Source organism: Neopelma chrysocephalum, unplaced genomic scaffold (genome assembly GCF_003984885.1).
Source record: "Neopelma chrysocephalum unplaced genomic scaffold, ASM398488v2 Primary Assembly neopelma1_22b, whole genome shotgun sequence".
Taxonomy (NCBI): Eukaryota; Metazoa; Chordata; class Aves; order Passeriformes; family Pipridae; genus Neopelma; species Neopelma chrysocephalum.
Genome location: NW_020897690.1, coordinates 23,893,759 through 23,918,133, shown reverse-complemented (window position 1 = coordinate 23,918,133; position 24,375 = coordinate 23,893,759). Strand labels below are relative to the sequence as shown.

The following is a 24,375-nucleotide window of genomic DNA, read 5'->3' as shown; positions in this document are numbered from 1 at the left end:
TCAGGAACAGCGTGGCCAGCAGGTCCAAGGAAGTGATTCTTCCCCTGTACTCAGCACTGGTGAGGACACATCTCAAGTACTGTGTCCAGTTCTGGGCCCCTCAGTTCAGGAAGGATATTGAGGTGCTGGAGCAGGTCCAGAGGAGGGTAACAAGGCTGGTGAAGGGACTCGAGCACAAGTCCTATGAGGAGAGGCTGAGGGAGCTGGGGTTGTTTAGCCTGGAGAAGAGGAGGCTCAGGGGATACTTCATCACTCTCTACAACTACCTGAAAGGAGGTTGTAGCCAGGTGGGGGTTGGTCTCTTTTCCCAGGTAGCTGTCAGCAAGACAAGAGGGCATGGTCTCAAGTTGTGCCAGGGGAAGTTTAGGTTAGATATTGGGAAGAAATTTACAGAGAGGGTGATCAGACATTGGAATGGGCTGCCCAGGGAAGTAGTGGATTCTCCGTCCCTGGACATTTTTAAAAAGAGATTGGATGCCGCACTTAGCGCCATGGTCTAGTAACCGCAGCAGTAGTGGATCAAGGGTTAGACTTGATGATCTCGGAGGTCTTTTCCAAGCCAGTTGATTCTATGATTCTATGGTTAACAACCCAGTCAATTCCATATATGGACTGTGGTGACCTATCTCCTTTCCAAGTGTATGGGGGCTTTGTTTGTTCAGGTCAGTTGGTTTCTAGGGTTAATAAGGTGCCTTTTGCTGAATTTGCTGGGGATACAATTAATTCAGGATTTGTGGGATGGGATAAAACTCTTAGCTTGGACATGATTTTGCTGTGCTCCCTTAAATCTGCAGACAGATCAGATGCCAGTTTGCAGTACTCAGAGTATTCCTTGTAACTCCTTGTCAATTTTTACCTTAATCTTGTAAAAAAAAATTCTATTAAGAAAGAGCGCTTTTTTCTACAAGCAGATAAAATTTCTTTATTGATCACTGATGTAGTTTTCAAGGTTGATTGAAGTCAATGGAAACATGCGTAGCCATGTGACCCAGAGTAAGTATGTTTTACATTTTTATTGCAGTCTTCTAAATACCTCTGATAAACCTCAACTTTAATTTACCATCTGTAAAACTCAAACTTTAAAATATTTCGGGTTTTTTTCAAATTAAAGTTTTTTAGCACCTGCCTTTTAAGTATGTTAAACATTTTGTAATAGTTCTGAGGAAACATCCAGACATTCCTTTAACCAGAGGGTGTTTCTCCAGACAGGGAACTAAACAATAAACTTTCATTTAAGTATTTTGACCACAAAAAAGAGACAGCATCTTAAATCCCACTACTGTTGTTTTGCAGATGCGGAGTATTTTTTGCATACACCAAATACAAGTTTCCGAGTTCCAGCAAAACTCTTCCGAAGAATCTGACTCAGGTAGAATGGAGGAGTTGTTCAAGGCAGCTTGATATATTTTTCTTCAAGTCTTGAAGTAGAAAAGAAGCTACACTTGTGCATGTAACAGTTTCTGGGAACTTGAACACTCAGTTGTATTATTATGTATCACTTTTTAGTTTATTGGGGAGTAAGTAGAGACATATTTCTGCCAGAATTCTGCCAGCAAACTGTGTGCGCTATTGTCTAATTTTTGTCATCGTTCAGCAGTATCCAGTAGATGGCGCAAGTACACAAGGGATTTGTACGATTCTTTTCTTATCGGAGTTCTTTTATGTTTGATTAATTTCAAGGATTCTAATTCAAATTTAATTATTTAGCTTTTCATTTTCTTTACTGTGCTATGAAACTTGCTACTACAATTTTTAAGTTACAGTTGTATTTTTTATGATAGCAGGAAGTTTTGAACACATACCAAAGTGTCCTTAGTCATAGAAAAAGTTCTAAAAATATTAAACCGCGTGTAAATCACACGTGAGGCTGATTTGAGACTTGAGGAATGGTGAGGAAGCTTTCACTTCCACTTTTACTGTTGTTTTATCTTTTGTAGCAAAATGTCTACAGGTTAAGTACATACTTCTCATTGTCTTCCTTACCAGCTTCCCTGACAAAAGTAAAGTATTTGCTTTTCTACTAAAACACAAGGAAGTACAGAGGGAGGAACTTGGATTATAACTTTACTTTCCATGTAACTGAGCACAGACACAACATGTTAATTATGAGGAACGGAGGAAAAGCTGTAATGTCTTATTGCAAATATACAGTCACAGCTGTCTAGTGAGTTAACGTTTATCTGTTATTTGTATAATAATCTGCTTTTTCTCAGATTACCAAAATAAGAAAAAAAGTATTATTCTTTTAGTATTATGCAATTGGTAAAGCTCTGGGAAAGAAAAGGAAAAAAAAAGAACAGTGTTCTTTAAGATCAGAATGTCTCTACGATGTAAGTGTGTCGTAGTTACACTGCATTTACACTATCCAGGTCCATTTACTTCAGAAGCTTCTTTGTCTCAGAACACATTATTAGATCCCATTCTTCATGTGAAGAAACATTTAGGTATGGCAGCCGTATTTCATCATTTTACATAGGGAAAGAGAGTTAATTTAGTTTTAAGGAAGCCAGACATTATGGGAGAAAATAGGTCTAAGAAGGTCACTGAAGAGCTATTTTGGAGTTAACCTTTAAATCCTTCTGGGAGAACTCGTTATCATATGGGTAGATTTCATGGACTCCTGTTGTAATTGGAAAGCTTCCGAGACGAGACTATATATGCAGTTTGTGCTGCCCCTTTTGAGCAGCAAAGGCACAAGGACTACTCAGTTTAATCACAGCAGCAGGCTTGTAAAAATGTGTTGCTAAAACAGAACCCAATCTCAAGTATCATGTTGCTTGGCTTGTAAAAATGTGAAGACAGCTATCATACTGTTTTTAATTTACTCCCCTGGCCTGTAACTATGATAGTTCCTGTAACACTGTGTCAGTAATGCTTCCCTTCAGAATACCAATATGAGATACCACTGTGGTGACGGTGGCTGCTGTTGCTGCATTTTTCCTTTCTTTTCTTTTCTTTACTTGCATCTGAATTGCAAGTGATGGGTTCCTTGGAGAAGCATTCCTGAAACCATATCTATGTTTAAACTTACATTGCTAGATGAAAGCTCCTCTAATAATCAGTGTCGGAATATGAGGAGTTTTAGAAATTAATGCAATGGGGGTTTTTTGTTGTTGGTTTTGGTTTTGGTTTTGGTTTGGTTTTAGTTTTGTTTTAGTTTCGGTTTTGATTTTTTGTTTGTTTTGATTTGGTTTGGGGTTTTTTGTGTTTTTTTGTTGTTGTTGTTGTTGTTGTTTTTTATTATTTTGGTTTTGTAAGCCATATAGCTCTTTGAGTAAGAAATATAAGAAAATAATACTTCCAGGAGAAAGTTCAGTAAACTTAACCTTGTTAATTTGATCACTCTTGTAAAAAATGTATGTAAAATTGCTAGATTATTATTTAAATATATTTCAAACTCATTTTTCACGCATATCTTTCAATGGCTCCCAAAATCACTTGGTCTTTGCCAAGACAATATGAGGGAAAAACAGATCCATTATTCATCCTCATCAGTCCTTCAGGAAATAGGTAGTTGCTGGGTTTTTTACAGACTCCAAATAAATGTTTTCACCAGTCACTAAAAAATTTTTCAGCTAAGTCTTTTCCTGACACAAGGATTAATTACACCTTATGAGAAAACAATAGTATTAAGTGTTAAAGTGACAATTTTCCCCATCATACAATATAATGTCCCAACTCTCAGTGCAGTTGTACAAAGTTTTAACAGTTTTCTAAAAAATCTTTTTTTGCAGCCCCCAACGTTTGTGGGGGGATTTATGTTTGTTTGGTTTGGCTTTTCAATATTAGGGTTAGAAACATTTAATATCTTCATTTGCAGCCTTTCTGTTTGTGTGTGTTTCTATAACATATTGCCCTCCTGGATAGTCACTGTCAGAAAGGATCAATGTAGTCCTAGGGAAATGAGGCTTTTTGGGGGAGTCTTTTTCATGTCGTCCTACAGATAGGTTCCAAATACAATTTGAATAGTAAAATGTAAATATTAAGAAATGCCAACCAAGTTTTACTGATAGCAGCATTTGACCTTAATCTAATGTGTACCTGAACTGTATATTGTGTGTAAACAGAGATTTTTTGAAGTTGAAATGTTTAGTAATCCAGGACAATCTGATTTACCAGTGTTACACTCCAGATTTTAAGCCATAAACTGCCCAGAGTGGTTACATTTTATTTAAGACTTTTTAAAAGCCTTTTGGTTCATTACAACCTCAAATTTGCATCTGAAGAAAAACTACATATTTTTCTCTATGAGAATTTTTTTAATTTAATGAGGAAAATAAGATATTTTGGCAAAAGGTTTTACAGGACTAAAATACAGCCAAGAAAAATATTTCACTAAAACACCCAGCACAAAGACCCATTCCACAAAAAACACCCCCACTACAAACAATCAATATACTAGGTTTAGTAAAACACAATTCATTGGTTTTAAGTTACCCCCAAGAGAAGGAAAAGAGTAAAAGAAGAAAACAGATTAAAAGAGTAAAGAAAGAGAGAAGAAAGAAAGAAAGAAGGTGAGAAAGGAGAGGAAAATAGTTACCGACAAGATTTGGCCTGCTGGCTGGGTGTGACAGGAATATTGTGGAAGCATCATCCTCTCCTACCAGTTATGGCTCTCACTGGCCACTCTGCTTTATTAGTTTCATTCAACACAATGGCAGAGGCTTCAACCAGTCTCAGGTTTTTCCTAATGTCCTCTTTGTGAGCTAAGAATAGGAGAAGAAATTGGTCAAAACAGAGTTAAATTAAAAAGATTCATTGTAGCCAAATAAAATCCTTTCTAATGTGAAATAGTCTTCTAGCAGATGAAGCGCTGGCTATCATTTTCCTATTAAATGTGAGCTTAGTAAATATGCCAAGAAAAACTCATCGCATAATGTAGCAATGTTGTAAAACACTTCTAAAAATCCTTTCCATAAATAAGACTGAAAGGATTTTAAAAACCCAGTAAAAATATTCCAGAAGATTTCTAGAGATTTTGTGGCTTTTAGAGGAGACTTTTGTTCCTTGAAGTGATGCTAAAGTAACAATAGGTTTGTATGATCAAAGCTGATTTCATATAGCATGTATCAGAGTGATACAGTGACTTTCTTCCTATCGCTCATAACAGGAAATGATGATACAATAATATTACATGGAGACCAAATCACCATGTTCAGGTTGAAATCCAGCCTACAAATTTTATTCTTTCTGATTGTGAAGTGGCTGAAATTTGTATTTAGAAGACATCAAGAGTTCTAGACTTGTACTTAGCTTATAAACAGGGTTCTCTATAGAATAAGCAGACTTGATGGGCAGCTGCCACAGGATGACATGAGCATGTAAATTTGGGTACTTGGGACCAAACCTTCATCCTGATAGATTAATAGAGAGGATAGACTCCTAATGCTGAGAAGGTTTATAGTGAAATGCACATAAATAAAATGCACAAGTATTGGTTTTTCTGTTTACACTTGTGTTCTGTAGTTTGTTTACTACAGAAATTGCATAATCACACACTAAAAACAAGTTTAAATGACTGACAGGTAGCTTAATTGAAGAAAACAGAACTTGTGTTCTCTCTGCAACAAAAGTTACTAGTGTAGAAGTACAAGGTAATATCTTTGAAATAACCTGAATGCATCAAGAAGGAACTTGCGGAAGGAACTGCATCAAGTGCAGGTCAAGTGCTGGAGGATTCCCAGTCACCAAGGATGGATTTTGTTACTGTAGTACAAGTTGTGTAGGGTTCACACACGTTCTGGTACACAACCCTTTGATATGAAAATTAGGGTTACACTTAGCTCCTAACTGGGAATAACAGTTAGAAACTCAAATGCCATTCCCAGATAATCAACAATTGCCTGACCATAGTTGACCAAAATGCATCCATTCCTGGCTCATGTGTTCTCTATCATTAGTGAATTATGGAGTTGCCAGTCCCTGTGTCAAAGGTGTCTTGCTTTTTCTCCCATTCTGTGCGTAGGTTTGATTTGACAAAACAAAATATGTCATTGCATAGACAAGCCAAAGGAATTAGAAATAGGGTTATTTTCCAGTTCTTTGTCCTGTCTCAGATCCATACTCCTGAAGATAAAAACATTAGAGGACCTTCACTTCCTCCCTCTATCATGGATGCAGTGAGCATTGTTAATGGGTGCATCACTCAGAACCAAGAAGAAACTTGGGTCAGTAGCTATATTTTAATAGAACCGTAAAGACATGAGCAGTGTCTCATTAAACACTTGAGTTTGACTTCTTAGCCTCAGAAATGCTATTACTGGCACTGATGCTAGCTTCAGTGAACTAGAAAAACACAGAGAAGAGCGTGACTTGCATTGTTTGTTCTACTGTTCCAGCTGGATTAAGCTAAATTATTCTCATCTCAGTGACTTGCTGCAAACATAAAAGATTGTAGTTCCTACTCTGTTGAGAAACAAGAACATTACCTCTGCTCCAAAATCTCAACATTTTTTTCCCCTTATGCATAATGTGTACCTCCAATGTTTGGTAGTTAAGTGAATCATAAACTTTTCATGCTCTGCAGCGGGTATATTCATATGTAAAATTACTACTATGCTTGTCATGAAATTGTAATCGGACATGACACTTATCACAGCTGCGAATTTTTTCCCAACCATCTGAATCTCCAGGTGTGCCCTTGAATTGACAATAACAAGGTGATGTACTACTGTTATACCTTTACTGTATTTTGTTATGTCACTGTCTGGGAAAACAGTTTCATAGGAAAGAGTTAATATAGATTCCTGTTCCTAAATTTTTCCCAGGATTTACATGTTTTTAACATGTTAGGAATTTAACGTGAAAACATATAAAGCTTAGGTGCATAGAAGATGCATAAAGCTCCATTAACCTTATGGATTAAAATGTTAAATTTCAAGCAAGTAATAAGACCTTTTATAGTTCAGATTAATAAAAATATTATATAAAATGAAAAGAAAAGGTTTTATATTGTTGAACATAGCTTCTGGCTGTTTAGTTATTTCTGTGTCAGTATAAATAATAATAACCTGTAATTCGAACACAAATTCTGCTCTATTTACAAGAAAGAAATTAATAACAGATATAACTTTTTTTGCCTTATGGAAAATTCCCATACGTCTGGGGGGTTTTGACTTCACAAACCTCCCATTCCCTCCCCACCTACCCCACTGCCCCCATCTCCTCCACTTCAGAATTTCATTAACTTTGTTTAATATTTTTCAAAATTGTCATCAAAGGTGAAATTTATCTGATACAGAAGATCATCAGCAGAAAGTCCTTTATTGCCATACATTTTTCATTTAGTTGTAGGAGGAACACAGAGAAAAAGAGTTTTGGCTTATATTTAGGACTACTTATTCCCTCTCTGTCTCTGCTTCCTCTGCGTAGTTGTGGCTGTTGGCATCATAGTTAAAGGGACTTCTGCTGCCACTTTTTCAGACCCTCCAGAGGCCATTTGGGCTACTCAATGACTTTCACATCCCATTATCCTGTTGAATGGTTGCATAGGACTTTATCTTTACATGTATTTTTTAGCAACATTATGTTTTATAAATTCCAGAACAGAAAAAAGTAACTTGAAAGAATTGAATGGATTTTTGGATATACTTTGTTACTTGATTTCTACTAGTCTGCTTAGGCAATGGGTGTTTTAGGGAATGGGGGTGGTGTTACTAGGGTTTTTCTTTTATTGACGGCTAAGACTGCAGGTGATGCTGTTAAAACTTATAAATTACAGTTGTTACGTGCTTATGTTTGCATTTATTTACCTGCTCTGGTTGATGGCACAATATTCCTTCATACTTTGCTGTTATGATGATAGAAAACCTGCTTTTCCTGAACAGCTCCAACAAAGCAGTAGAATGATTTCTTAGGGAATCTATAGCTCTTTTACTGGGAAATTTGAGCTCTAACTACAGTATAATTTTGAAAAATTATATATAGACTACAAATTGTTAAAACAATGTAATAATCATCTTTTGTCCAGAGGTAACAGCACAATATAATTACCAAGGAACACTGCAATCAATATCCAGATAAGAACATCAGAAAGTCACCAGCTAGTTTCTGCTGACTTTGTTAGAGCATCTCCAGAAATAAATTCAGAATTAACCTACCAAAATATTTTACTCTGTTTGAAATTCTACTTGCCAAAAGCAACCACATAAAAATTTTAAGCTGGAATATCTATTGCGGAAAGCCTTAGAACAGAAATGAGGCCTAGCACCCCCAGGCATAGTCATGACCAGTGAAGTTGTGCTTCATGTAATGGCAGAATAAAACACTATTAACACTTTCATTATGTTTCATAGAGTTCTTAGAGGAGCTGCCACCACAGAGGTGAAAATAAAAAGAGAATTAACCTAGTTATAAGACATAACTGATAACCAAGTACTTTGAACAGTAATTTCATATAATTTTTTAATTTTAAAATTGAAAAGTGCAATTGAAAATTGTAATTGAAAGCTTTTGTGCAGCTAACTGTCTTTTCAGCACTGGAGTCTAATCCAAGACTTGTAAACAGACAGACAATACGCATTTTGGAACATTTAGAAAGGTTCAAGTTCACTGCTGCTGAAAACCTTGGACTTTGATAATGTCAAAGAAAGACAGTGGCTTCCGAGAGGTAATAATGAAATGCAGTGCACTGAATAAAACCTACTGTTTGGCAGTGGTTTTCTGAAGCAAGTAAGCAATTTTGATTATCTCAAGCTTCAGAGGGAAAATAAAAATTATCTCGAATCCTGAGAATTTTGCAAGACACAACACAAATTTGCCGTTGTACAGGTGGTCTTAATTTCTGCTGAAAGAGCTTGTTCCTCTACATGAGTAAACACAGTACCAGGGCTCCAGATGCCTTACTAAAACTAAGGTAGACTGTTTGCTTGTTCATTCAAACTTCTGTTGAGTAGTTCTTAGTATGGTAGAGAATTACATTGTCATCCTGTTTTCAAAGTGATATTTGCTACTATTAAAAATAAATTTTGGGGTGGATAGTATTTGAATGTACTGTGTAATGGCAACCTTATGAAATCAGCTTGGATCTGTTATGTTATACTAATAAGACTAGCAAAAACATGGTAATATCCCGTATCAAATGAGAGCATATGGCTTCAGCACATTGCATGTATTTCAGTGCTATTCAATCTTTACATAGCCCATGTGCTCAATGGAAGTACTATTAGTGTGAAAGTAGAGGCAATGTTCCTTTTTTTACTTTAATTCAGAATTTTAATATTTTTATCAAGTAAATTGATTAGAATTACTAAAAGGCAATGGAAGAAAAATAGCAATAATAAATATGCTAAATTTGAAAGAAAATATGTAATAAAAATCTGTTATCTAGTAGAAAGAAAATATATATATGTAAGTGCACTTCTGAGTCTGTGTGAGTAGGTTTTTACAGAGGCAATGGTGAGAAACTAAGGAAATATCCATTTGTTTTTCCACTTAGACAAATTATCTTCCTACAACCATTAACCAAGTAGACATATGGCATCATTTCACAGAGGAATTTATGTACAGCAAATTATTAATCAGTTTCAGGTTGTTCCTGAAACATGCATTCAGCACAATTGTTCTGTAAGCTATTCCAAAAAAAAAAGACTCAAAAATACTTTGGAAGGTTATGATGATTTATTCTGAGAAGTAAACTAGATATATTTAGAAGTAATCTTAAAATTCTTCTTTGGTTTTCTGTTTTTAGGTTTTGGGTTTTTTTGTAGCAGAACTTTTAAAGGAACCTCTCATTTCTCCTGAGGTATATACGTGATATGAAAGGGGAAGAGAAAGACCAAAACCTATATAAGGAAATCTTTGTATTTTTGATTTGGAGATAGAAATAAACTGCTGTCTAGTATCACAACTAGTCTAGCATGATCCTAGATAATCCTGTCACACTTATCTTTCAACTAAATGACACCTTTATAGGGTAGGGGGTTTAGGGCAAATTGACTGGAGTCCAGAAGATGGTATTCAGAAGGCCAGGTATAGATTCTATGTATTTCAACAATTCTTTGAAACTTTTGACTGTCTAATGATACGACTAAATACTTTTACATACTTTATTTGCCCTGCATGTTTGGGACCATATGAATTCATGTCTGAAAATTCAGACAAAATATGGATGTCAAGAGATCATAAAATATTATTCAGTGTATTGACAAAGTTCTCTGTCTTAATTCCTAGATAAATCTTGAACAGTCAGTATTTAATTTTTTTGCAATATTTATAGTAGTAATTTTATTATGGTTTTCTTGGCTCTTTTCTATGAAGAAGCAGCTGTAGGATGGAAGTAAATGTCAGAGCTAAAGGCTTATTTGATTAAACTATGGCAACAGAATTAATCTTCCAAAGGAAATCAAGATAATAGAGGGGTCTGGATGGACCAGGAAATTGATAATTGGTTATAAAGCTTTTGACCTTTGAGCTGGTAGTTCAGATTCAACCTAAGTCCGTAGTGACTGAAAATCATTACTCTCTGATAGCAGTGCAATTGCTATGTGAAATCAGTGATTGGTTTCATTCCAGTTCCTAGTGAACTGGTACTCACATTGCAAAAATAGCTACTACCATTGTCAGAGTTTAAGGAAGAAAAGGACAAGAAAACTTCTTCATTTTCTCAACTTTCTAAGTATTGTGGGAGGTGAGGGATGGGAGAAGCTGCTGTCCACTGGCACAATGAAAGCATCAACAGCAACCATCAGGCTCTTGTTAAGGAATTAAACCCACTGTATTCCTGTTTTGTCCACATGGCACATCTCATTATAAAGATATTGCTCATTCAAAATTGGATTATTTTCATTATTTTTAGTAGGAAAGAATGTGAGGCAATAGAAGTTTTTTGTTTGTTTGTTTGGTTGGTTTTTTTGTCATTTGTAATTCACAGAAAACTGTTAATCAAGTAGTTTATATGAATCTATTTGACCTTGGGATTTTACTTGACCTCTTTTGGGTCAATGGATGACTCATAACTGAATTGAGTTGCCAAAGATTTATAACTCCTTCTCTGTGTCGATTGTGTTCTTCCTCCTTAATTGGATGACCTGATGTTAAAAATTAATGCCACCTGAAACCAGCATCTGTAAGGAATCATTTAGATTGCTGGCAATCTCAACAACCCCAGAGAGTCATATTAGAATGTTGGAGCATTACGGACTTGGCAGTACTGGGTTAATACCTTATCTTAAAGGTCTGTTCCAACCTAAACAACTCTATGATTTGTCCTCCTCTTACTTTTCTGAGTAAACCTTAGTTATATTTATCATCTCCTTCACCATCCATTTCCTTTTAACTATAAAGAAGGTTGCAATGTTTGCTTACAAAGGCACACTTCCTGACTTTTTTTTAGTTTGCCTATTTCTTCAATATGTTTTCTGAGTCCTCAGCAGATCAGGAGGATGTTCTATTGCTTCAGCATGCTTATATTGCCATGCCCTTTATATAATTTGTGCTTAATTTAATAATTTAATAATGTATTTATTTTTGTGTATTTCACTGTTACCTTTTCTTCTAAATGCCTTTAAATTTATAGTTTGACTGTATGCTGTGCATTGTCACTGTGAGGTGTTAGGTCCCTTTTCTCTCATATACAGCCCCCTTTCCTCACCTAAAACTGGTCCCAAGCCCCCAGCATTTAAAGTATAATTAATCCCTGTCTCATTTTTCTATATACCTAGTCCAACTAGTAGAGTTGACTAGTAGAGATATTTGTGTAGTGTTTAGTTCTATAGTAAACAAAACACAGGAAAGAATAAAAATGGACCATTTAAAACTTGAGTAATGTTCATGTTTTTTATAAAAAATATATTAGAAGACACTGATTCAGAGGTTGCTGCATTGTTCTTTCCATTGAGAGAAAAATTATTTAGAAACCCACTGGATTTGCGTAGGATCTTTTTGAATCTTTTCAGACGTGTATTTGTAAAACACAAAGTGCTAAAAGGGTGAACAAATATGATCGTTTCATAGCGCATACTGTTGTGGTTGTTTTAGTGTAATGGATGCATCTTGCTTTGACTGCCGGCAAAGTCAGGAAACAGCCTTCATGTACTGCAAGCAGAAGAAACAGGGAAAATGCAGAGGTGGATGCAAAGGCTTACCCTGAAGTGCTGCAGCCCATGAAAGCTTTATTACTGAATTCTACTACAGGAATTTCAGAGTTCAGCAAAGGAGGTAGCACTGGTTGTTTTAATATTGATTTGTGAATGAGTAAACATGAAAGCATTATTAGTAGTACATTGCTGCATAATTGTTTTGGAAAGCATATTATCAAATAAGCCCAGATGAAAATGTCATTCTTTACAAAACTGGCTATTATGATTTTGAGGACAGGTTAAAAATTATGTAGCATTCTTGTTTTTCTGGTGTGTGTTTCATGGCCAAATGTCTTTAAACACACTAGTGCAGTAAAACGTAAAAATAAGAATTTTGAAAAATACAGGGAGAAGTGAGGATTAGAAAAACCTTTTTGTGCATGATCAAGTTCTTTCTGAACGACTTTTTTTTGTGGGGCATAGCCCCAAATTTCTATCTTGCACAAAGCCCTTTTGCTCATGAACAATAAATGTTGATGTAAAGGCAATGTGGAAGAAAGAAAAAAAAAGTAGTCCCAAATGCCAGCTTCACAAATATGCCCAAGAGGGCACAGACAGAAAAGCACTATGAAATTCAGTCCACATACAAAGCCAAAAGAGAGTAAGGAACCATAATTTCATGTACTACAAGTGAGGTGACTTCTTCACTTGTTTTACTGTGAAAAATATCTGTAAATGAAAGTGAATGATATTTCACCATATATGTACATTCTGTATCACTCGGTACTTCCTGCAGTTTCAGGGATAATAACAATCCTGATAGCTTTAACTTAGTTTTGTAAATGTGTTCAAAAAATTTTCTGAATGCAAATATATTCTAATGTACTGAAATAGAACTATAGTTCCCAGTTAATCTCAGTTTCAATGATTAATGCAAACTGTATATTACAGTTCTCATGCTGTACTTTTCCTCCAGCTAAGTAAACAAGGTATTTGCAGAAAAGATTTTTCAAATTTAATCAATGCAACTGAGAAAAAAATCTATAAGGTTTACAGAACCACTCTACTCCTTATTTGCAGTGAGAGTCATTATGATCTCTTTCTGGTTGCCAATGTTTTTGGTAAGAGGTGCCAAGCAATAAATAACTAGGGCTGTCTGCTGCATGTTAGGAATATTTTTAAGGAAATGGGAACTTGCAGTGCTAATACCACATTCTGAACTTTTTTATTTATTTCTACCTCAGCCGACTCTAGACTCTTGCAATGTATGTAGTTCTGAACACACACTTCAGCTGCTGTTTTGAACTGATACCAAGTGTTATTAATCCATAAAGTTAATATTGTTGCTATCAAATCCAGTAACGCAAAGAACTAACACTGAGAAAAAGCAAGTTGTTTTGCTCTGGATTTTTTATTTTCTGTTAGTGGTTTCTGGGACATGAGAAGTTTGTACAGCGTTGAGGTTCTTCTCCTCTTAGAATGCTTTTTTTGTTTTGTGAGGGTTTTTTTTGTTAGGCATACTAATTTTTTTAGTGTAATGGCTACAAGTAAATTGTTGAAAAGAAAAAGGGATGTGTTTGGTTTGGTAAGCTTAGAGTAAAGCATATGATTCAAATCCTGCTTGCCTTAGCAGGAAAGTTAAAAAGAATTCTCTTATTAAGTGGTGTCACAGTCTGAAGAGACTGGAATGTTTACTAAAGAAGATGAGTTATGAGATAGACCAAACTCCTCTCTCTCAGCAATTGTAAATTCAAAATTAAGGGCCTTTAGTCGAGGAAATGTGGAAAAACAACAGAAGAAATAACAATCCTTTATTAAAAGATATATGTATGTTAGCAAAAACAGTAACAGAACACACAAAAAACTAGACAGTAGTCCTAGGAAAAAAAAAAGGTCTGGATGACCTTTAGCGCTGTCCTTTAGCGCAGTCCTAATCGTGGACTGCAGGGGGCGCTGTTGGATCGCTGAAGTTTCAGGGCCTGCAGTTCTGTGTTGTGGTCGGCAGGGGGCGCTGTTGGGCTCTGGCGGTCACCACGCGGGGAGAGGGGTCTGGGGGGTTGGTCTCGGGTCGCGGGAGGAGCCGAAAAGAAGATGAAGGACCCTACCCTCAATGGAAGGAAGGGGTAAGGAAGGCAGTTCACCCCCAACAGGACTCACTGTTGTTCTCAGTTGATGGTGCCCCAAAAGCTCCTCCTTTTCTCCCAGCGAGCACAGAGACTCTCCGATGAAACACAGCAGATTTGGGCTGGGGACAAGAGACAGCTCCCAGGCCACGCTGAAATCAGCAGTCCGGGCTGACCAGGACGGGCAGTCAGACAAGCAGGCTTGTCTGCACACAGACCCTGTCTCTGTCCTCGAGAGAGAATCCAGCAAAACTAAAAACTGTCCTGTGTGAGGGCGGCCAGCAACCCCCCAGTCTTTGATGGGCCATTAACCAGGAATTCGGCCAGATCCTTTGTGAAGCTAATTGGCTTTCTTTCCCCACTCACTCCGGTTTTCTTAGAACAGAGCAGGGAAAAGAAAATTCAGCTCTCAGATGTATAACCTATAACAAGTGGGTAGGTTTGGTTCTCATGCTGCCTTCCTCCCAGATGTGGTGAATTTAAGGGGTAAATAGATCACCGTGTCCATGTCATCTGAATATTTGAACAGTACCAGCTATTGCAATTAGAGTCAATTGCTTTTACGGTAAATTCATTCTCAGTTAATAGAATATTTTGGGCATGCAAATTTGTGGTTAAATGGCACTAATAATTTCAAATAATTATTGAATAAATACTCCTTCCACTGAAGTTAAAGCAAATGCTGTGATTCCCTCCCTCCACATCCCCCGCTTTCCCTCACCCCCAATATGATGTTGCTTCTGAAGGTATCAAAAGTGCTTCTGTATTAATCCAGTGGAAGGGAGTGGAAATACTGTAAAACAAGTTATGTATTTATAAATATACAATTTATGTTGTAGTACACTATTTGCCTTTCTTTTAATGTTTCCTTGAAGTATGGAGATTTGGGTTATTAATGTCTGTATAAATGGCTTATTCTCCTCTGCATGCATAATTCACCTGAAACTTCTGAGTTTGTACATTTCTAAAAGCCTTAATTTAATATAATCTAATTTGTTGGCAAAGAGTGGGTATTATGTGTCTCTTTAGTAACCCTTTATCTTGGATAAGAACACTGCCTGGAGTGTGAAAGAATGCAACCAGATAGTCACCAGTTTCACAGTTTGTCTTCCCTTGAGTTTTACCTGCTTTTATAGTTTTGTATCTTGATGCCATCTCTCTCTTAATGTCCCTCCAGTCTTAGATTTGGGCTCCCATGTTTTTTAACTTCCTTTTTCTCTTCCTTTCTATTCATTTTTTTTCTGTCTATCTGCATTCAGAAATTCCAATATGCAAACAAATGAATGAAAAATAAAAGCAGCAAAGAACCCTCCGAGTTTTAGTCCAATTGAAGTAATAGAAAACATTTTCTAGCATTTGTTTTTTTGTTTGTTGTTTGTTCCCCCTAATTATCTAAACATTAGGTTAAGGTTCAAACAAGAATGTGCCTCAGAGCTGCGATTGGTACCAGTTCAGGATGGGCTGGTTATGGAAGTTGCTTCTCTTAGTTATCAATTTGCACTTATGAAAAAGATTACCATCCTGCCATATATGATACTGATTTATACCATTATGGTAGTGACAAAATTGGCTGCAAAACTGTTGCGAAAAGAACAAATCATTATATATGATGTCCCTAGCTTGTATTATCACTCCTCCATCCTTTTCCAAAGAAATCTTTGTATGTTTATTTTCATGCTGTGATGAATGATAGCTAACACAAAGGAAAGCCAGCCAAAGCAATGCATACAAATCAGAGACATAATATGATGTTCTGCAGTAATGCCTACTGGCAGTAAAATCCCACAAGTTTCAGACAGCTAAGGAACGTGAGCAATTTAATTCTGAATGTTTGTTCAATGGGGTCCATCATCTTGAAGGGGTATCTGTGTCGTGCTCCTCATCTTGTCATACACAACAGGCACAGAAAAAGTGCTGTTTGGTCGTCTGGTAATATTTTTTTTTGATAGATTGAGATTCCTAATCACACAAATCACTGTGCTTTTGCTGTTAATTTTTTTCATTCTCATGAGAACAAACAGTTGGCAAAGACAATTTAACTCTTGTATGTCTTTTACAGACTTTAGTGACCCAATCAGCTGAGGATTGTGGTGAATGAGGCCATCTAAGGGCTGAACTTCACTGATATAAAGTCTTGGAAGATGTGGCATCATATTCACAGGTAGATTTTTAAAAAACTCTGTAGATGTCTCTGTCATCTCAAAGAGATCCATAATAATTGGGATGAATTTGTTGTGTTAAACCTGATGGATTCCGTTCTCACTTTTTAATTTGTGGAATTGTTTTGTTTGTTTTGTTTGTTGCTATTTATATATTAAACACAACTTAGCTTTAGGCCCATGAAACTGAGCTTAGGAAATCCAGGATTCTAATTATCCTTGCTGCATATCTCAACAAAAATACTTGATTCAATCTAGAGATCGCACTGCTACTGACCAATTGACTATTTACAAAGACCTGTGTTGTATGTTACCTTTTTTAGACTATTTCAATTTAGATGTAGATTGGAGAAAATAAAAGTACCTTTACAGTCTGTTCTGTACCTTTTAAAGGAGAGAAACTAATTTTCTCCCTGAGCTTTGTTTTCATGATGTTTTTTTCTTGTAATTGCATGGTGTTATTTTTGTCAAATGGTATTTGTCTCCTTTCAAAGGCATACCTTAGCAAAACCTCTTTCACAGGAGTCAAAAACAATGTCATAAACTTCCTCATGTTTATTAATACACTATTGTCTACTTCAGTTGTTGCTTATTGAATGTACTATAAACTGGTTTTACTACATTCTTGACTTGATACTGGGAAATGACAAAAAAAATCAGTCATCAAGCAGGTATGAATTTTAAAACTTTGAAGTTAATTATAAAGTATTTTGAGGTAAAAACCTAAATGAATTTGAGGTGCAGTCTCCCAAAGATGGCAACAGTTGGTGAATTTTTGGGGTTATATTTTATTTTTAGTAATTTGGTCTATGAAGCATTGTATGCTGGAGAAAAAAGCACAGGTGACATGAAATTATGAAATTCAGTAATATTCCGTTTATCAAAGTTTTGTTGAATGCTTGCTCTGAGCACTCATTTGTAGAATGAGAAATATCTTGATGCCTATTGTCTTCTGATGAAATTATATAGAAAAAACAAAAGCTGTGGAGAGTTGGTTAAGGTTGGCTGTAGTTTAATTTCAGTGGAAAATAAAATAAAAACCTGTTGTGTTTTTTAAAAAGATAATTGATAGTTTCTCTATAGTAAGACATTGTTCTGCTCAAACACCATTTTAAGCATACTTGATTTCAATGGATAATGTACGTTTATGTTGCCCAGTGTAGTTTTGTGACTGAACACAAAGATAGGTTCTTTTACATGTAGCTGCATTTTGGTAATTGTGTGATATAACTTATGTAAATATTTAAAGATTTGAGATGTATTTTTCCATAAATTTCTAATGAAACCTTCAGATACAAAGTTGGAAGTGTCTGAATCCCAATTTTTTTGCTCAAGTTTGTCTTTACGGGTTGTTCTTTGGGACAAAGAGCAAAATGTGCTTTTCAGTCATGTATCTTCTCTTAGTAAACTCTGGGTTTCTGCATAGTCAAAAGGAATTAGGAAATTTAGGTTATATCACAGTGACTCTGCCAAATATATGAAAAGAACTTCTCTTACTGTCAATGTGATCAGCACTTGTTATCTTGACTGGGCACGCTGGAATTGTGCCAAAGGAATTTGGGATGTGACTATTGTTTCTGCTTTGCAAAATGATTTTTGGATGACATATTCCCATGCACTTTGCCTTTAAAAAATTATTTTTTTGACACCTGGATTGTAATTTAAATCGCATATTGTTTCAGGGCACTCAGGTGGACAGTATGAGAATGTCATGAGAGGGATAATAGAGAGCAAGCAACATGGAATGATTTTATCAAATTTTATTTGAAATTTGATGACAACAGCACTGAATAGAATATCCTCTAAGAATGCCTGTGTGTGGACAAGATGAACCTTGCCATGCTTGACATATTACTTTTTATTGATAATGAGCTTGTATTCTCACTTCATTTATTATGAAATAAAATTTTAAACTACAAGATTATAAAATTAGACACAATTAAAAATCTGTCTCAACTTTTCATATGGATTGGATAAGCCTATATGTGTTTGACAAGTTCATATTGATATACGTGCGTACAAGTAGAGATGTTGAAATCAACATATTAATGAACATTTAATAGAGAGGTATTAGAATAACAAAAAGCTATGTATTCACCTTATTTGGAATGATTTTTAAGCGCTCAAATGTTTGTTTTGGCTACGTAAATTTCTGCTATGATGAGAAAAATAAGCTCTAGATTTGTGAACTTTGAGGAGCTGAATGGATAAACCAAACACTATGTAGCTGTCTGCTTTGCCCCTCACAACCCATTCCTTCCCCTCCTTTTCACTCTGAGTTTTTGCAGTGGAACATGCTGGTCAAAAGTGTGCATAGCAGGCAGCAATCAAGGTCATCATTATATCACCCAGTCTGAAAAAACTAGACTGATACACAATGGGGAAAAAAAAGCCTTTTGCTTGGTTGTGGGACAACAATCCATAATTTATTTTGCAGATGTCTCTGTAATTTAAGCAGCAGGCAGAACAACCGCACAGTTGTAGATGCTCTGGGGGAAGGATAACCAGAGCCTTGTAAATCATGGTAAGGATTAAAAGCAATGAACATTCATCTTCTTAACCACATAAAACAGTATTGCAAAGCCAAGGATTACAACTTACTGTGCATGTAATCTTCATTCAGGGATAAAGGGTGTCAACTTTTTTGAAAGCTTCTCTCAACAGTAGCACTTACCTTTTGGAAATGAAAAAAAAAGTTTTAAAATTGATCTTAAAAGAATTTGTTATTAAAGGATTACTTAACATTTCCCATAAAAGAAGAGGGAAAAAAGATCGATTCTTGCTGAGCCCATTTTTTTCTAAGGCCCTAATCTATTTTTAATGTTAATAATTATAAATATGTTTTAAAATTTTGCTTAATAGACACAACACAAAAAAAACCACTTACCTTTCCCAATGTAAAATGGTGGAGTCCTGAACAACCCTTTGCCTTTGCTTCAATTCACCTACTTTTTTAAGTATAAATGTTTGACTCAAATACTCATTATGATTAAAGAATAAGCTCAAAATGAAAAACCATTGCATGTATTCAGGCTGCTAAATAAGTACTGTAAAGCCTACATTTATCTGTTTACTTTGGAGATGTTACCAGTGTACATGTAAATTAGTTCTAACTTATCCACCACTACGTTAAGAATATTTTACTTCCATACTCAGGAAGCAAGTGTAGAGGGACTGTAAATATTTGAAAGAGAAAAGAATGTATGTGATGTCATGAGGAGGCCCTTCCATTGCCCAGAAAACCAAGAAAATCGGGGAAGCAAGACTGACCTTTTTTTTAAAAAAAAATCTGATATGTGACTTGAAATTATATATATATATATTATATATATATATCTCTGTTGGGGAAAGAAATGTAGGAAAATATTGTTCAGCATCTGTGACTGTGGTGGTGATCAGCTTTCAATATGCACCAGGATGAAAGCGAAACCTTAAAACTTCTAAAACTCAAATCCATTGCATAAAACAAATCAACCTGTGGTCTAGCTTTATACTTTTTAATGGTACTTTGACAAAGTTCAATACTTTGAATATGTGGCTTCAGCACCTCAGAATAGTTGAGCTTTTGAAAACTATGAAATTTTGTATCTATTGAGTTTTTAAAAAGCAAGAGTATATATATATATGGCAAGATAGGTGGACTTGAAGACAGTCTCAGAGTTGGAATATAAATGATGTTTTATTTGGTAGTTAGCATTATAAGTTTAGGGGGAATTTTTTTTCTCCTTTTTTAATTGTTCATTTGTTTACTCATTTTATTTTCAGATCACAATGTGTTCTATTACATTGATGCTATACTTATTTGCTTTATTGCCTGTACCTTTATGATACGACAAAACATTTCTAATCACATTGGGTAAGTGGATCAAAAGACCGCAGTCCTGAAAGGGTTGTGCTGCTGAAACATCTTTTCTGTTGATGGACACTGCTCTTCTGGTCTTTTATTTACTGATAAAAAAAATACAAAAAATAGCTTAGTAATTATTAATAAGATTTAAAATTAATGCATCTTTGAATAGAAATGCTGTAATGTTGAAGAATGTTGTTCCCGAGAGATGTCCTTCAAAATATATTTTCCTCTTTTATGTTCTTTAAGCAAGTCATTATTGCTATCCTACAGAATATGTATACTACACAGTGTACACTGAGAGGACATTGGCTTGTTGGAGTGAGTCCAGAGGAGGGCCACCACATTGATTAGAGGTGATAGAGCACCTCTTTTGTGAGGAAAGGCTCAGAGAACTGGATTTGTTCAGCTTGGAAAAGAGAAGGCTTTGAGGTTACTTAATTGTGACCTTCCTGAAGGGGACCTACAAGAAAGATGGAGGCTTCTTACAAGGACATGTAGTGAGGACAAGGGGGAATGGCTTCAAATTGAAAGAGAGTAGGTTTAGATTAGATATTATGAAAGAAATTCTTTACTGTGAGGGTGGTGAGGCACTGGAACAGGTTGTCCAGAGAAGTTGTGGATACCCCATCCCTGGAAGTGTTCAAGACCAGGTTGGATGGAGCTCTAAGCAACCTGGTCTAGTGAGAGGTGTCCCTGTCCGTGGCAGCAGGGTTGCAACTAGATGATCTTTAAGGTCCCTTCCAACCCAGGCCATTCTACTATTCCATGTTCTAAAGGTGAAAGTCGGACTACAATTTTAAATCTTGATAATAAAAAAAATAAAAATTAAAATTAAAAAAAAATAAAATAAAAGAGGAAGCTATGTGTGTTTTCCTGATAATTCAAACCTTTGGATTGTCTACAGATGCAGACAGACATTGCATTATGATGTTTATATTCAGTCATTATGTACAGAGAGTCTTCCTTAGAGAGAGCTTCCTGAGTATTGACAGAAGATCACAATTACAAGAATATTGGTTTGTCAACTGCTTCAGGCCAGACCATTTGATAGCTGCTTAAACAATGCTGTAAAATTTTACAGGCCCCTGGCAAGATTTTCTGTCATCATTTCAGAATAGCTGTGTTCTCTGATCATCTCATAAAGATTTCACTGGAAATGTCTTCCTGGGTAGATTTTCTGGGGGTATTTTTCTTCCAACTCAACTATTTTTCTTTCTCTGCTTTTTTTCTTATTTTGAATATGTGAAAGTTCATTTAATTTCTAATATCCCATTGGGATGTTTAATTACTCTAGAAATCAAACCAATAAAACAGACGATGCAAGAAGACAGAGTTTGCTTATATATCTACCATGTTAGGCAAGAATGATGCTTTTGCTTTGAAACTAAATACTGCTCTTGAATACTATTTATACACAGACTTTTTTCTTTCTATGATTTCATATAAACTTGAAAATGACTTCTTTATGATCAATATGGTTTTCATACCCTAAATGTGAGGTACATGCACAGTTTTTCATCCTCATAAAACATATGAGGATTAAATTCATACTGTATTCATGAATCCTGAAATGGATCACAGAATAAGAGTCCGTGATTCATGGAAACCACAAAAATAAAACCATGAAGGAAACAACTGGCTCTGAAGTGAACTGGCAAAAACTGCTATTTATTTAGGAATGTTAATTTGTCCAAATGTAAATGTCTTTGTATTTTATTTTAAGAGAACCTTCTATAATGTGTAGTATGTATGGCAGACATAGAACATGCTATCTTGAGAGAGTAGGATGACTAGGTGACAGTTGCAAATGGATAGCTGAGACAGATTTTTGTAATCTCATGTACAAACACAGGCACCTTTTAGAAACAGTTATTAATTTGGAATTCTTTGGATTTTAGTGCCAACTTGAGATAATTTTAAAAGACATTGATTTTTCTGACCATGTATCAGAAACAAGCTGATTGATCAAATATTCAGGTTTCAAAGACTGTGTTTGATTAAATTGTGAATTCCAAAAATGAAGTCTAAAACTAATCCAGGTTCTTTAGAAAATTAGGAATTTGTTTTACATGGTTGAAATGAAAGAGTAAAATTAAACTACAAATATGCAATATTCTTATTCACCTGAATCAAATAGTTGAAAATGGCACAATGTTGTTGCAATGCCACAGAAATAGCTGCTAAAGAAATTTCTTATAACATTTTACTGGAAAAATAGAATGTTTTGAAGGTGTTAAATTTTTTCAGGAATAAAGATTAAGTTACAAAAAGAGAGGTTTGGTTTTTTAGTTTTTTTTTCCTTAGCAATGAAAATTTGCATTAAAGTATTCATACTACTACTGAATCTTGTTATTTTAAATATGTCTGAAAAGTGATGGTGTCTTTAAAGCCCAGGATGAATGAGAAGATCATAGCAAAAAAACAGAACCTATCGATTTAGTTAAAAGTAGGACTAGAAAATTTAGATATATCTAAGTCTCAACTGTTTCAGAAAGTGGTTCATGGTAGTGGAGATTCATGGGTTGCTGTGCTTGGAAGCGGTTTATCCTGCTATCTTACCAGTACAACCCCATGCCAAAAGAAATTAGTTTTGATGGAAAAGACTTATTAGCAATGGGGTAGCACTGAGCTGTCACAAAAATTTGTCTTCAACTTCTTACTGAGTGCCCTTATATGGTACTGTACTGCACTATGTGAGCATCTGCTTGCATTCCAATCACTGCAGCAGGCATACCTTCCAAAACAAGGGAATGTGAAAGAATAGTGAGATTTATAGGATCAAAATATGAGATCCTTACAGTGATAAGAGCCAAAATATCAAGCTTACTCTCTCGAGAAAGTGTTCAAAGAGTCAGTGGAATTCACTTAGAAAAATTCTAAACTGTTTGCAGCATGAAGCACTTGGTTTACTCAGTGCTTCATACAGTCAAAATTAGCACATGTCCTTCCCTGTCTTAATCCCATACTCAGATGACTGGTATCAAGGATAAAGTAGGAGTACATTTCACACAACTTTTGCCTCTTCAAGGAGTCTGTCATTAATCAGAAGCTGCACTGGTGCAGTTTTCTTCATCCTTGCTATTGAAATGCTATTCTTGTTTTCCAGGTGGCAAAGGAATAATGTGTCTGATAATGGTTTGTTGTACTTGTTGTGTATGCTCTGAACATGGAATTGATATTGAATCCTGTAAGTCAGCCAAGATCAGTTGGAATATTTCTTTATATTCTTCTGTGTTGTCAGCTTGTCGATTCAGAACAAATGTGTCCATGAAGGAGTCTAGAGAGTTCTGTGTTTTCTATACAACCCCTGTAGAGTTTACCAGGGTAATATGGATGCTTCAAATATCCTGTTATTTTGGTTGTATAGAACTCCATAAAGGTGTTGAAAGGTTTTTCCAGATTTTTTTTTTTGCTTCAAAATATGTCTTAAATAGGGAATATGATTTGTAATGGATGACAATGCTGCATTATTTATCTGATTTTTTATTTATCAGATATGGACTTTAGTAGTAAGCATGTGGGACCCTCTATAAAGCTATGTTCTACAAACCTTTATTTGCATTTGTAAACCTAACACTGAACTGATGCTTAGTGGTATTACTCATAGAGTCATGAACTTTGAAAGGAATTGAGATGAAATTTTGAATTATAGCACATTATATCCTTTTAAGAATTATATAAATATTTGTTTCAAGGATACGATATTACAAAAATTCATATTGATACAGTCCACTGAGTACATAAAGTATGCATAAAAATTTCATGGAGGAAAAACACATGTACAAAGTTCTGTAAAATAGTTAAATGCTTATTGTACAAACAAGATAAGGATCTGTCACCTCACTGAGTCCAGGCTTTGACTGGACCTTGTCAAATAAACCATAGCACTAAGTGCCACATCCAGTCATTTCTTGAACACCTTCAGGGGTGGTGACTCCATCACCTTCCTGGGCAGTCCATTCCAATGTTTAACAACTCTTTCCATGAAGAAATTCCTCCTGTCCATGACTCATGCTTAAAATCAAGGAGTTTTGATCAACATAGATTACAAATCAACAGCAACAGTGTAGGATCTTTTATTTTCACCGTGCCTCAGGGAAACATATTTTCATGATGTAAATTTGAGGTTTAATTGAAGTAAAACACAAAATAAGACATTTGAATATGAAAATCCAACCAAAGCATAGTTGATTTTTTTAGATGAAAATATTTATTCATAAAAGGAA

At 35.4% G+C, this 24,375-nt stretch overlaps 1 protein-coding gene across 3 annotated transcripts in view; it reads left to right on the top strand.

Annotated features, from left to right (window-relative positions):
* Positions 1-598: 598 nt before the first annotated feature.
* Positions 599-24,375, top strand: part of CDH12 (cadherin 12) — a 399,245-nt gene continuing 375,468 nt past the window's right edge. For 2 of the 3 annotated variants that reach the window (XM_027681912.1, XM_027681921.1), the window contains exons 1-3: positions 599-662; positions 1,294-1,369; positions 16,200-16,301. The gene's annotated coding sequence lies outside the window, so the exon portion shown is untranslated. The other variant, XM_027681930.1, reaches the window with a different exon arrangement.